Here is a 13,977-nt window from a genome sequence, read left to right as displayed (position 1 = left end):
CAGGAAAATTTTCTTCTTGACCAAGGTATGCGTACTTGAGCTCAGATGGCAAAGGTTTTAGCTCAAGTTTAGGTGCTTGAACACTAGATGGTAAAGGAGATTTCCACCTATCCATATTCAACAAAGGAGTTGAATCTAATAAAGCACTGATTTCTCTAAAGTTTTGGTTTATATTTGTATTTCCAAAATGAGTTAGGCATGTTTCTAAAGGATCAGAAGAAAGAGATGGGACAAGAGCATCTTCTACAATGGAGTCGATCAGATTAACTCTATGAATTTCATCATTTTCGTTGTCATTATCAAGTTGTTTGCAAATGTTAAATATATTAAAATCTATAGTCATATTCCCAAATGACATTTTCATTATTCCATTTCAACAGTTGATCAAAGCATTGGAAGTAGCTAGAAATGGGCGGTCTAAGATGACAGGTATTGGAGTGGTACAATTCATGATAGGCTATGTATCTAATACTATGAAGTCGACTGGAAAATAGAATTTATCAATTTGGACAAGTATATCCTCGACTACTTCTCTTGGTATCTTTATAGATCGATCGGCAAGTTGGAGAGTAACCTTGGTGGGTTTTAATTCACCAAGTCCTAACTGTTCATAAACTGAATAGGGCAGTAAGTTAACACTTGCACCTAAATCAAGAAGGGCTCGTTGTATCCTGAAGTTTCCTATGATGCAAGATATGGTAGGACAACCAGGATCTTTATACTTAGGTGGGGTGTTGTGTTTGAGAATAGCACTCACCTGTTCAGTTTGAAAAGCTTTCTTTTGTACATAAAGCTTTCGCTTTATGGTACAAAGATCTTTTAAAAATTTGGCATAAGATGGGATCTGCTTAATGGCATCTAATAAAGGAATGTTAATCTTTACTTGTTTAAAGATATCTAGAATTTCTTGGTCAGGTATTTCCTTTTTAGCTGCAGGCAAGCGCTGAGAAAATGGAGCAACTATCTTGTGATGGGGTATTGATTCATCTTGTTCATTATCATCTTCATCATTCTTTTCAATAGATTTTTCAGGTTTGTCATCCTTCGTTGGGATTTCTTTGTTAATTATTTTTCCGCTATGAAGGGTCGTGACAGACTTAACTTGTTCAAATTTAGGTTGGGATGAACTTGCTTCACGGACCTCATGTTGACCCTTTGGGTTAGATTGAGGTTGGGCTGGAAATGTTCCTTTTTTTCTAACATTGAGTTGAGCCTCAATTCTACCTACAGAATTTTTAAGTTCTTGGAGTGATTGCATTGTATTCTGATTTATCTGAGTCTGCCCTTGCATGAAAGTTTGCAAAGTATCTTCAAGGGATTTCCTATGTGGTGGCACATAAGGAGTAGGAACAGAATTTCCTTGAGATTCATTGGCAGTAGGTCCATGTCTCCAACTAAAGTTAGGATGGTTTCACCAATTAGGATTATATGTTTCTGGAAATGGTCTTTTATAAGTATTGGTGAAATTTGCTTGATCATGCAACACTTCTTGAAAAGCAGGGATTGTAGGACAATTCTTGGTCACATGTGCATTACTCTTGCAAATTCCACATATACTTTCAACAATAGTTTGTGCTTTTCCTATATTAGCCTTGCTTAATTCCATGGCTTCAACCTTCCTAGTCAGATTAGCAATTTTTACATTGACATCATTATCATCTTTAATAAGATATATTCCTCCTTTTGCATTAGGTGCTATTTTAGATTTTTTATTTTTATCTGTTGTATCCCAAGCTTGTGCATTTTCTGCTAAAAGATCAAAATAATCTCAGGCTTTATTTGGTTCCTTACTCATGAATTCACCATTACACATCATTTCTACAAATTGTCTCATATTGGAGGACAAACCATCATAAAAGAAACTAATGACCCTCCAAATTTCATATCCAGGATGTGGGCAAGCAAGCAGAAGGTCCTTAAATCTTTCCCAACACTGAAAAAACGTTTCTCCATCTTTTTGTGCAAAGTTCATGATATTTCTTCTAAGTATGTTTGTTTTATGTGTTGGGAAGAATTTCTTTAAAAATTCTTTTGTCATTTCTTGCCAGGTAGCTATGGTCCTAGGCCTTAAGGAGTGTAACCATGACTTAGCTTTTTCCTTTAAAGAAAAAGGAAATAACTTAAGCTTAACTACCTCTTCAGTGACATCATTGAAATGAAGTGTTGAACACACTTCATCAAATTCTTTCAGGTGCAAATAGGGACTTTCAGAATCAAGTCCGTGAAACTTTGGGAGTAATTGGATTATTCCTGGTTTCATGTCAAAAGCTCCCGCAGCAGTAGGAATAACCATACAGGATGGGGTACTGGTCCTAGTGGGTTGTAGATAATCACGAAGCGTTGTAATAGGTAAGTCATCTTGAAATTCATTATCTCCCTGATTACTACCATTATCTTCCATTTGATTATTTGAATTTTGAACAATTAAATTTTTATCTTTTGATTCAACTCGAAATAATCTATTCGTTTTATCTCTCTCCCATAACAGCATATACTAATATATATATATATATATTATTTTATTATTTATTTATTTATTTATTTATTTATTTATTTAGATTGGTACAAATACCATCTAAAGAGATCTAAAGAAACACCTTAACAAAAATTTAATTAAAATTAAACATCACCCAATAATTTCTAATGTTTTTCTAAAAATTCTAGACAGCTCCTAACTAGTTTGAAGAGGATACCTAAGCCTCCAATCCGGTCTAGTAACCTTAGTCGACCAGGTAAGCTCCCAGGTAAGTGGAGGGGTCACGATGCGTGTAGCAAAGGTCCCACTTAAAATCCACTTTCCTCGAACAGAAACTGTCTCCCTTCAATCACTTAGAGGGACAAAGCATGCCTAGACATCGACCGGACCACAGAGCGAAATTGGTGCAACTTTCGGTGGTCTTCATCCTATTGAGCTCAAATATCTTTAGGGGCCAACGTCTAGTTGATTTTAATTAGGCTTAGGATATTTATGCATTGGGATGATTTTTGGGCTAAGGACGAGTGATGAAATTCCGACCTTATCTTTTTAATGGGTTCAGCCCTTAAATTATTTTGTGCAAATGCTTTATACTATATGCAACAATTAAGAAAATTTTTAACATTTTATGTCATGACATTAAATTGCATTTGAATAGTTGATCAAACAGACTAGCTATTTTTTTTATTTTAATTAATAATTTAAATTAATAATTTTTAATTTTTTTAACAAGAGTAAAATTCTAACTAGGAAAATAGGACTAGTATGAACAAAACAGAAAAATTAATTTAAATACTCACGGCCGAAGTTCGTTCACTCCGGAAATCTAAAAATTTGATCATGATCTTCCTCGTTACTAGTACCGCTTTGTGTCGTCCTTGAATCTGAAAAGATTTAAAATTTCAGCCATGTTAAAAATAAAGAAAGATTGAAGAACCAGAAATTAAAAATTAAAATTTGCAGCATTGTTCTTGTTCGCATGTTGCAAATCCCCGGCAACGGCGTCAAAAACTCGCTACAATTTTAATCTTGCTCTTTTTAAAAGAGAAATTAAACATAGGATACCCTAAGCATAGGGTGTAGCAAAGTAACATTCTCATAAAAACTTGCTACAATTTTAATCTTGCTCTTTTTAAAAGAGAAATTAAACGTAGGATACCCCAAGTATAGGGTGTAACGAAGTAATATTCTCGGTGAGTCCGAGATCGAATCCACAGGGATTTGATAGTGAACAAAAACTAAAGGCTAAATAATATTAGAATTGACAAAGATATAACTAAGGCATCAGGATTCAGCCTAGCACTTCATAATGCTTTTCTTAAAATCACCTATTATCTCAGTTAGATCTGAGTAAAGACCTAACCGAAAAGTGAAGCGGTAAAAATACCAATTAATCGTTAATAAAATAGATTTAGTTTTATAGGCAGCATTATAGTAATTCTATTTTAAACTACAGGGATTTCTAAGCATCTGTTATACCCGAAGAAAATAACAAATCAAAAAATATAAATTTTGAAATAATTTCTATAAATTTACTGCACCATAAATCAAATCAAAAACATTAAAATTCCATTGATGATTAAAGGAAATACATGAAGAAAATGCTAGGCTTTTTCCTAGCCTTAGCTAAAAGAGATTTAGCTATCCATATGAGATGCAAGCATTTCTATAAAAGGGATTAGCATAGAATAAATAAAATAAAGCATAAATTCCATTTTTTTTTTCTTTCTTCTCTTAAGAAAACAGAATGCTCTATTTTCTCTCCCAGCTGCCTTCTCCCCTCCGTGGCCTCTCCTCCTCTCTCGCCTGACTAGGAAAGATGCAGATGTTTGGCTTCCCTGGTTCTCTGCCTCCTCCTTTCTCGCCCGGCTGGATTAAACGCTTGGAGTCGAATGGAACTCGGCTGCCTTCTCTCCTTCCAAGCTTGGCTGGGAAGATCGGAAGAGGAGATGCAGATAGATGGCTTTCCTGGTTTCCTCTCCTTGTTCCATCCCCGGCCGGTTGAATCGTGGCCCCTCCCTGGTCCCTCTTATAGCATGTTGAAGGCGTGACAGGGAAGATCCGAAAGCAACGCTGCTGGGAGCGGATGAGATGCGTGGAGGTTTGGAAGATAGGAATGCAGCTGAAATGCATGGATTTGAATGCAGAACCCATGGATGAAATGCGGATTGGATGAAGTTGAATCGCTTGGGACTCTTCAGCTGCTGGAACGCTTCCGTTGTTGCTTGGATGCATGGAATACGCGGGGGCGATGCGTGCTCTATTTGTTGGGGATATGCTTCACGGGTAGATGGGATGAGAAGCTGGGAAGACATTGACGTTGGGAAGTTGAGAAGACTCCTCAGATGGCTGGAATTCATTTGCTGTAAAGGAAGTGGAGGACTCGGCTTAGAATGATCCGGTTGGAAAGTGGCTGGGATGTTGAAACACGGTTGAATTAAAGAGCCGATTTGGAAAACTCTTCATGGAATGTTGGGTTTGTTCCTAAACAGAGGAGATGGGATGTTAATCCTGTTGCATGTTCTGGGAGGTCACGGACAGTTGAGAAGTTGGAAAATTTCAAAGCCCCCATGCTGCGGATGTTGGGAAATTTGTTGAGCTCGGGCTGCTGGGCATTGGGTTCAAACCCAATGTTATTGGGTCTCCTGGATTACTTGCACTCAAACACAAATAAAATATTAATTAATCAATTTTATCAATAATGATTAGCTATGATACTAATTAACATGGTATGAAGATTGTACTTTTTGTGCTCTCATCAACTATCAGGAAAACTTTTCACCTGTAGCCATGCTGAAATCCATCCGAACATTGCTTGCCATTGCAGCATTTCATGATTATAAAATTTGACAGATGGATGTGAAAACAGCTTTTCTGAATGGATATCTTGATGAAGATATCTATATGGAACAGCCTTTGGGTTTCACCTCCAGTGATGGAGATCACAAGGTCTGCAAACTGCAAAGGTCTATTTATGGACTAAAACAAGCATCTCGGAGTTGGAACACTCGTTTCGATGATGCAATCAAAATGTTTGATTTCATCAAGAACGAAGAGGAACCGTGTGTCTATAAGAAGGTTAATGGGAGTGCTATCGTGTTCCTCGTACTGTACGTGGACGACATCCTCCTGATAGGGAATGATATTCCCATGCTAACCTCGGTCAAGGTCTGGTTGTCAAAAGAGTTCTCCATGAAAGACCTTGGAGAAGCATCCTATATTTTAGGGATAAAGGTCTATAGAGATAGATCCAAAAGGATGCTTGGCCTATCACGGAAGATGTACATAGAGGACGTGCTGAAAAGGTTCAGCATGAAAAACTCCAAAAGGGGTCTCTTACCCTTTAGGCATGGAATTTATCTCTCCAAGAAGATGTGCCCCAACACATCTGAAGAGATTCAACGCATGAGCAAAATCCCTTATGCATCGGCTATAAAGAGTCTCATGTATGCCATGCTGTGTACACGACCTGATATAGTCCTTGCTGTGAATGTCACTAGCAGATATCAGTCGAATCCAGGTGAAGAGCACTGGACAGCTGTAAAAAATATTCTTAAGTACTTAAAAAGAACTAAAGATTTATTCTTGGTCTTTCGAGGAGCATCAGAGTTAAAGGTAGAAGGGTACACAGATTCAGATTTTATAACTGATATCGATGATAGAAAGTCAACATCTGGATATGTGTTCTTGTGCAATGGAGGTATGGTGAATTGGAAAAGTTCTAAAAAACCAATCATTGTTGATTCTACTATGGAAGCTGAATATATCGCCGCCTCTGAAGCTGCTAAGGAAGGCTTCTGGTTCAAGAAATTTATTGCGGAATTGGATGTAATGTCATCAGATGCCATAACACTCTACTGCGATAATAATGGCACCTCTTGCTAAGGAGCCATGGTCTCATCAGAAGTCCAAGCATATAGAGCGGGGCTTTCACCTCATACGCGACTATGTTGAGAAGAAATATGTCGAGGTGCAGAGAGTAGACTCCGCAGACAACGTGGCGGATCCGTTCACTAAACAGCTGAGTCAGCAAAAGACTGAAGCCCACCTTGAGAAGATGGGACTTAGATATATGACTGATTGGCTTTAGTGCAAGTGAGAGATTGTTAGATGTATGCCCTAGAAGCCAATCTGGCTGACACATTATTAATTTTGAAACATAATTTGTACTTGACTTTATTATTATTGAATAAATAAAAGGCATCTTTTTCATTCATATTTTTTATGTGTCTATGAATCGTCTAAGAAATTAATAAGATGATGATGCATATTCTCAAGAGTTGAGAAATTGAGCCATGTATCATTGGTGATTGATTTCTAAATGCTCCTGATCGATGGATCATCACGAGGACGGTGATCGATTCAATGAGATTAGTGCACACATTGCTTTCCTTATGGATGGACGAGACTCAAGTCCATAGTGTGGCGACACTGAAGTAATAGTGCAAGTGCTTGTTAAAGAACAAGGGTACTAAGCGTGACCAAGACAAAAAGTCACGTGGATGTCTATCCACTCGTCAGTGACTTGCTTGATGTTGCAGTAGTGTGACTGGTCCTTTGACCTACGGTGCTTCGGCTACTCACAGTAAGGTTATTGTAGTTTGATTGCCCATATACATGGTCTTTAGACATATGGGTCCATGCAGTGTAGATTGGCTGCAGTAGGTTCACTGCAGGAGTAGGGTATGCACCTATATAAAATCTATCGACCTTGGTAGATAAGGAGAGATCCTATGTGATTTATAAGACTGAGTTCGTAAGACCTCGGCCGGGGCAGTATGCATAGTGGAGAAAGAGTTTTTTCCACTCTCGAACTTAAGTCGAATAAATCTTGATATATGACAGACGATGGGGTTTGACGAGTTGTCCATGACCTCCGTCCTGTAGGGATCCACGATGAAGGACTGTATCATACGATAACTGCACACTAGAGGTTCATTATTCCATTCTGCTGGATAGCCGCTACATACTGCTAGGTGTCACTGGTGGATGGTGAGTCTCACAGAAAATATCTTGATGATCGATAAACCCTAATGAGTTGAGTTGGAATTGTTCCAACCCATTGAAAGGAGTTTTCAATGATATTGTGATAGAGATCACAATATATCTCACTACCAGTCAGAATAGAACCTATGGGGTCACACACATTAGAGGTATTGACCTAATTGGATTAGGACTAAAATTAAATAAATCCTAATTGGATTAGGATTACTTAAGTCCTAATTAATTATTAATCTAATAAATTACAATGACTCCTAATTGGATTAGGATTGAAGGATTTAATTGAGTCATAATTCATTTGAGTTCTAATTAGATTAGGACTTGCCTGGATTAAACCCAAAATTGGTTCACCCTTGGACTAAGCCTAATTAGATTAGGACTTAGCCAAATGGAGGCCTCCTAATCCTCCTTAGAGGAGGACTAGGGTTAACCAAGAGGGAGGGGCGTACGCCCCTCCCCTCATTCTTCCTTGGTGCGGAAAACAAGAGGGGCCGGTGCCCCTCTTGGAATGTTATCAAGGAGCTCCTAAAAGTTAGAAGCTCCACTTGCTTTATAAAGGGGTATGGGGCGGCACCCTAGGGTTAATTGAAGTCCTCTTCTCCCTTGTGCCATGGCCCCCTTCCTCCCCTTGGTCTTCAACCGCAAGCAAGGAAGAAAAGAAAGAAGGCTTGGCGGCACTCCTCTCCTCCCTTCCTTCTCCAACGTAAGGGAAACAAAAGGGTTGCAGTCAGGCTTTTGGTTCTTCTTCAAGTTCCCTCCTTCTTCTTCCTCCTCTCAAGCATAATCAAGGGTTGATTCAAAGGGAGGAAATTAGCCATCCAAAGTTGTCTCTGCAAGGGAGCTAGCACCCCGAGGAGACAAGGAAGCTTTGATCGGTTCTCTACTTTGTATGGATACCCATAGAGGCCGGACGCGTGTGCGGCTTCAAACGAATTTTCATCCTAAACCACGAACTTCAGTTTGCGGTGATCATCTACCCGCACAAGGTGAAGATCTGATCTTTCTAATTAGTTCAGAAGTTTTTAATCCTAATCTATCTACGAACGGTTTTTGAATAACGTTCATGAGATGAACGTCGATCCCGCGCATGTCACTTCCGCTGCATCTGAATTTTTTTTAAAATTTTCTGTGGCATGGGCGGGTTCCCAACATTTAGTAGATCTATCTAAAGGTATAGTACCTATTGGGTATAAATGGATCTACAAAAGAAAAATAAGTTTGGATGGCAAGGTAGAAACCTTTAAGGCAAGGTTGGTGGCAAAAGATTATAGTCAGCGCGAAGGCATTGACTATCAGGATACCTTTTCACTGGTAGCCATGCTGAAGTCCATTCGAACGTTGCTTGCCATTGCAGCTTATCATGATTATGAGATATGGCAGATGGATGTGAAAACTACATTCCTTAATGGATATCTTGAGGAAGATATCTATATGGAGTAGCCTCAGGGTTTCACTTTCAGTGATGGTGCTTACAAGGTCTGCAAGCTGCAAAGATTCATTTATGGACTAAAGCAAGCATCTCGGAGTTGGAACACTCGTTTCAATGATGTGATCAAATCGTTTGATTTCATCAAGAACGAAGAGGAACCATGTGTGTACAAAAGGTGGGAGGGCTATAGTATTCCTCGTATTGTACATGGATGATATACTCCTGATTGGGAATGATATTTTCATGCTTGTCTAAGGAGTTCTCCATGAAAGACCTAGGTGAAGCATCTTATATTTTAGGGATTAAGGTCTATAGAGATAGATCTAAAAGGATACTAGGCCTGTCACAAAAATTGTACATAAAGGAAGTGCTGAAGAGGTTCAGCATGGAAAACTCTAAGAGAAAATTGTTACCCCTAAGGCATAGGATAAATCTCTCCAAAACCCCAAAACATCTGAAGAGATTCAGTGCATGAGCAGGATCCCATATGTATCGGCAATAGGGAGCCTCATGTATGCAATGCTATATACTCGACCTGATATAGCACATGTTGTGAGTGTCACGAGCGGATATCAGTCGAATCTAGGTGAGGAGCACTGGATAGCTGTGAAAAATATCCTTAAGTACTTGAGAAGGACTAAGGATATGTTTTTGGTCTTTGAGGGAGGCATAGAGTTAAAGGTAAAAGGATATACAGATTCAGACTTCATGACTGATCCTGATAATAGAAAGTCTACATCAGGATATATATTCTTATGCAATGGAGGATCGGTAAATTAGAAGAGTTTCAAGCAACCGATTATTGCAGATTCTACCATGAAAGCAGAATACATTGTCGTATCAGATGCTGCGAAGGAAGCGTTCTGGTACAAGAAGTTTGTCGAAGAGCTAGGAGTCATGTTATCAGATGCCATAACTTTTTTATGCGACAACAACGGCGCCATAGCACTGGCTAAGGAGCCGAGGTCTCACCAGAAGTCCAAGCACATAGAGCGGCAATTTCATCTAATTTGCGACTACCTCGAAAAGAAGTATGTAGAGGTGCAGAGAGTAGACTCCACTAATAACGTGGCGGACCCATTCACTAAGCAGCTGAGTCAGAAAAAATTAGAAGTTCATCTTGAGAAGATAGGACTTAGATACATGTCTGATTAGCTTTAGTGCAAGTGGAAGATTGTTAGAAGTATGCCCTAGAATCCAATGTGGTTGATGCATATTTGTAATCTGGAGCACAAATTTGTAATTTGACTCTTATCAATAAATAAGATTGGACAATTTGTTTATCATTTATGTTTATATGTGTCCATGAATCATCCAAGAAATTAATAGATGATGACACATATTCTCAAAGAGTTGAGAATTTGAGGCATGTATCATTAGGGATTAATTTCTAAATGCTCCTGATCGATGAATCCATCATGAGGGACGGTGATCGATCCGTCACATCGGAATTCATGATAGAGAGACTGTATCATATGCTAACTGCACCGAGAGGTTCAGACATTCGATTCTGCTGGGTTGCCACCACATACTATTAGGTGTCACTAGTGGATTGAGAGACTCAAGGCATTCACTTGGTAATAAGTGAACCTTGAGAGTAGAACTGAAATAGTTTCAGTCCACTGAAAGGAGTTTCAGTGATATTGAGATGGAGATCTCAATATATCTCACTGCCGGTCAGAATAGAACCTACGGGATCATACACATAGAGAATTTAATTAGTTAGACTATCATAATTGTGATTTGGAATCACAATAGAAGACAATCATCAATATGATTGGTGATTGAATTAACCCACCAAGTGTTAGTGAGTTAATAGAAGAAAAATTAAGTGGAATTGATTGCAATTGAATTACAATTGGGTTGTTTAAATAAACCAAATTAAATTGGGTTCGACCCAAATTGATTTAGGTTCATGATTGGGTCAATTTGATTAAACCAGGATTTGTGCAGATTTTAAAGTCCATATGTCATCGTAGGATGAATATGATTTAAGTCATGTTCATACTATGCAGACTTTAAAGTCCACATGGCATCGTAGGATGCATGCTCCCAATTAATTCTCCTAATGTGATTAGGAGTTAGCCTAAGTCCTAATGTGATTAGGAATTGGGGATTAATCAAATTCTAATGTGATTAGGAATTGGAGATTAATCAAGTCCTAATGTGATTAGGAATTGGAAAATCCTAGGGCCCTCATCTATAAATAGGAGGCATGTGAGAGCCTTCTTTATGATTTTCTTCCCACGTCTCCACCCTCTTCCTCTCCTCCTTCTCCACGGCAGCAAGAGGAGAGCTTTCTCCTCTTCTCATGGCAGCAAGGAGAAGACCATCTTCTTCCTCCTCCAAGGCATTGGAAAGAGAGAAGAAGAATCAAAGGGAGAGAGCCATACGCCAAGGAAAGGAGAGTCCAGTCTATTTGATAGTCATGGAAGGTCTTTGCCAGGAACTAGCACTCCGGTAAGACTTTATCTCAGATGATTAGATCCTCATGTGGATACCTGTAGAGGCCGGACACATGTGCGGCTTAACCAGGAACCTAGATAGATCATCAGGCTGCGGTATTCTACACATGCATAAATTTTTGATGATGAGATCTTCAAATTAATTACTTCTATTTTTTGTTTCAATTTTATGAATCTTAATCAACCCTCCTCAGATTCTAATCTTCCCTTCCTAATGAGTTCAAAGATTTTCTGAATTTGGATCTAGAAAAAATTTTAAATTCTACAATCCGAGGCGCGTTCATACGATGAACGACGTTCCATGCGAATTTTGCTGCGAATGTTGCATCGCACGGGGCATATCTCAGCAAAGAAAAGAAAAAGAAAAGGGAACGAAAGAAAAGAAAAAGAAAAGAAAAAGAAAAGACAAAGAAAGGAAGAAGAAAAAAGAAAAATAAATAAATAAATGAATAAAGAGAGGGGGTGGTTTATGGGTATGAACCCGAATTCGGGGTACTAGGCACTTCTGCAGGGTCGGCCACGGAAGGATGTTAAAATTTAAGTTATATATGTGTGTGTGTGTTATGATAAATTTTAAAAGAAGAATATGATTTTGGATACTAGGATCTGCGAGGAATTTAAATAATTAATTGAATTTATTGTGGATCGTGTTCGCGAGGTAAGTGATGTAACCTCTTTACTAGATTTATCGGCAAACTATATGTATGTTTTACGAATCGAATTATTCGTGATTACAAATTTGATGCATGGGTTATATGTATATTTTTAGAATATTGTATGACTCTAATTGAACGTATTTGCTTCTAATTTGGATTGTGTTTGATTGCTCTGACATTGTACCTTTTGGTTTGGAACACTAAACATAATGTGAGAAAAGATAATAACATGAAATAGACTCGGACTCACAATCGGGCTATGTTGAGGACCACGCCAATGGGGGCAGATACGTTGGCAATTGACTGTCCTAAAGGAATCACCGCAAGAAGATTAGTCGGTGCTGATATGACCCTGCCACAGGGAACATGTAGTCATAGTTCCTGGCTGTTGAGTTGAGTCTAATAAATTGAAAGAAATGAAGATATGAACGATATTTGGTTTTGACACTGCATGTTTTCATAACTAAAATATGAAATAGAGAACTAATTTAACTTCAACCTGGCTATGTTGAGGACCCCGCCAATGGGGGCAGATACGTTGGCAATTGACTGTCCTGAAAGACTCACCGCAAGAAGATTAATCGGTGTTGATGACCCTGCCACAGAAAATATGTGGTCATAGTCTAGGATCGACAAGATGAATTAAATATGTGAAAGAATCTCGAAACCGTGAAAAGAATCTTAAGAATTTAAGAAATATTTGACTTGTACCTTGGAACTGCATATATATTTATTTTCTACATATTATTGCTTGATTTATCTAGCTGGAGTGTTCATTACTTACTGGGCTGTTTAGCTCATTATACAATTTCTAGTTGTTTTACAGATTCTGAGAACTAGTCTACTGGGGTTCCAAAATGGAAGAGCGACTAGAAGAATTGTGGTGTCAGTTATCTTAGATTAGGATATTTAAGTTGAACTGTTTTCTTGGACATTTATTATGATTGCTGGACATTGCAAGATTTTGTTATTTTAAGAACTAGATTTTTGCATGTTGGTAAATTATTGTTCCGCTGCGTATTTAGAACTGAGACCTTATGACTTGAGTTAGTCAATAGAATAAGATTGCATTTATTCAATTAAATTATTTTAGATTTATATAATTGAGATGTTTGGTTAAGATGCCTTGCATGCTCGTGGGAAGAGTTTTCTATGGGCGTGCGCTGTTGGCGCGACCCTGGCTCGCGATTTCAGACCGGAGGCGTGACAACTTAAGTGGTATCAGAGCTTAGGTTTAAGATTACTTGGGAATAATGATTAGTATATCAGAGCTTAGTGATGACCCAAAGATTGATTTTGATGATCACAAAACCTTGAAGTATAAATACGAATGTTTGTGTTGCAAGAAGAAAGATAATTTGTTTTGCAAGGAACATAGCAAGTTGGAAAAATACAAGAAGGCCTCAAAAGCTCTCAAAAAAAGTTGGAAGAAAGCTACACTTTATTGGCCCAAGTTTCAAGTTCAAAGGATTCAAGTTGGAGGAGCAAATTCAAAGAAAGATTCAAAAGAATAGTCCTCGAGTCGACTCCTGGAAGTTCAGAGTCGACTCTGGCACTCTGGAGTTTCAAGGAATAGTGCTCGAGTCGACTCCGGGACTCTGCGAGTCGACTCCAACTGAGAACAGACAAAAAGATAGAGAGTTGATTTTCAGCACTACAGTGCTCGAGTCGACTCCAACTTCAGCGCTACAGTGCTCGAGTCGACTCCTACTTCAGCGCTAAGTGCTCGAGTCGACTCCTACTTCAGCGCTACAGTGCGGAGTCGACTCCCAGCTATAGTGCCGACAGACTAGTATTCACAAGTCGACTCCTGTTTCAGCCGAGTCGACTCCTACTTCAGCCGAGTCGACTCCAGCACACTGGGAGGCATAACGACTAGTTTTTTCTTGACTCCAACGGCTCTATTTTTGTTTCTAACGGCTAGATTGTTGTTCCCAAGCCATCCAAAGC

The 13,977-nt window shown here is 38.7% G+C and overlaps 1 non-coding gene across 1 annotated transcript; it reads left to right on the top strand.

The window, feature by feature from the left end:
• The first annotated feature begins 1,883 nt into the window (after positions 1 to 1,883).
• Positions 1,884 to 1,990, top strand: LOC120113219. Its single transcript, XR_005515020.1, has one exon. It is a non-coding gene; the product is annotated as a small nucleolar RNA R71 (small nucleolar RNA).
• The last annotated feature ends 11,987 nt before the right edge of the window (positions 1,991 to 13,977 follow it).

This window comes from Phoenix dactylifera, chromosome 14, assembly GCF_009389715.1.
Source record: "Phoenix dactylifera cultivar Barhee BC4 chromosome 14, palm_55x_up_171113_PBpolish2nd_filt_p, whole genome shotgun sequence".
NCBI classification, from domain to species: Eukaryota; Viridiplantae; Streptophyta; class Magnoliopsida; order Arecales; family Arecaceae; genus Phoenix; species Phoenix dactylifera.
This window is presented reverse-complemented; position numbering and strand designations above follow the sequence as displayed.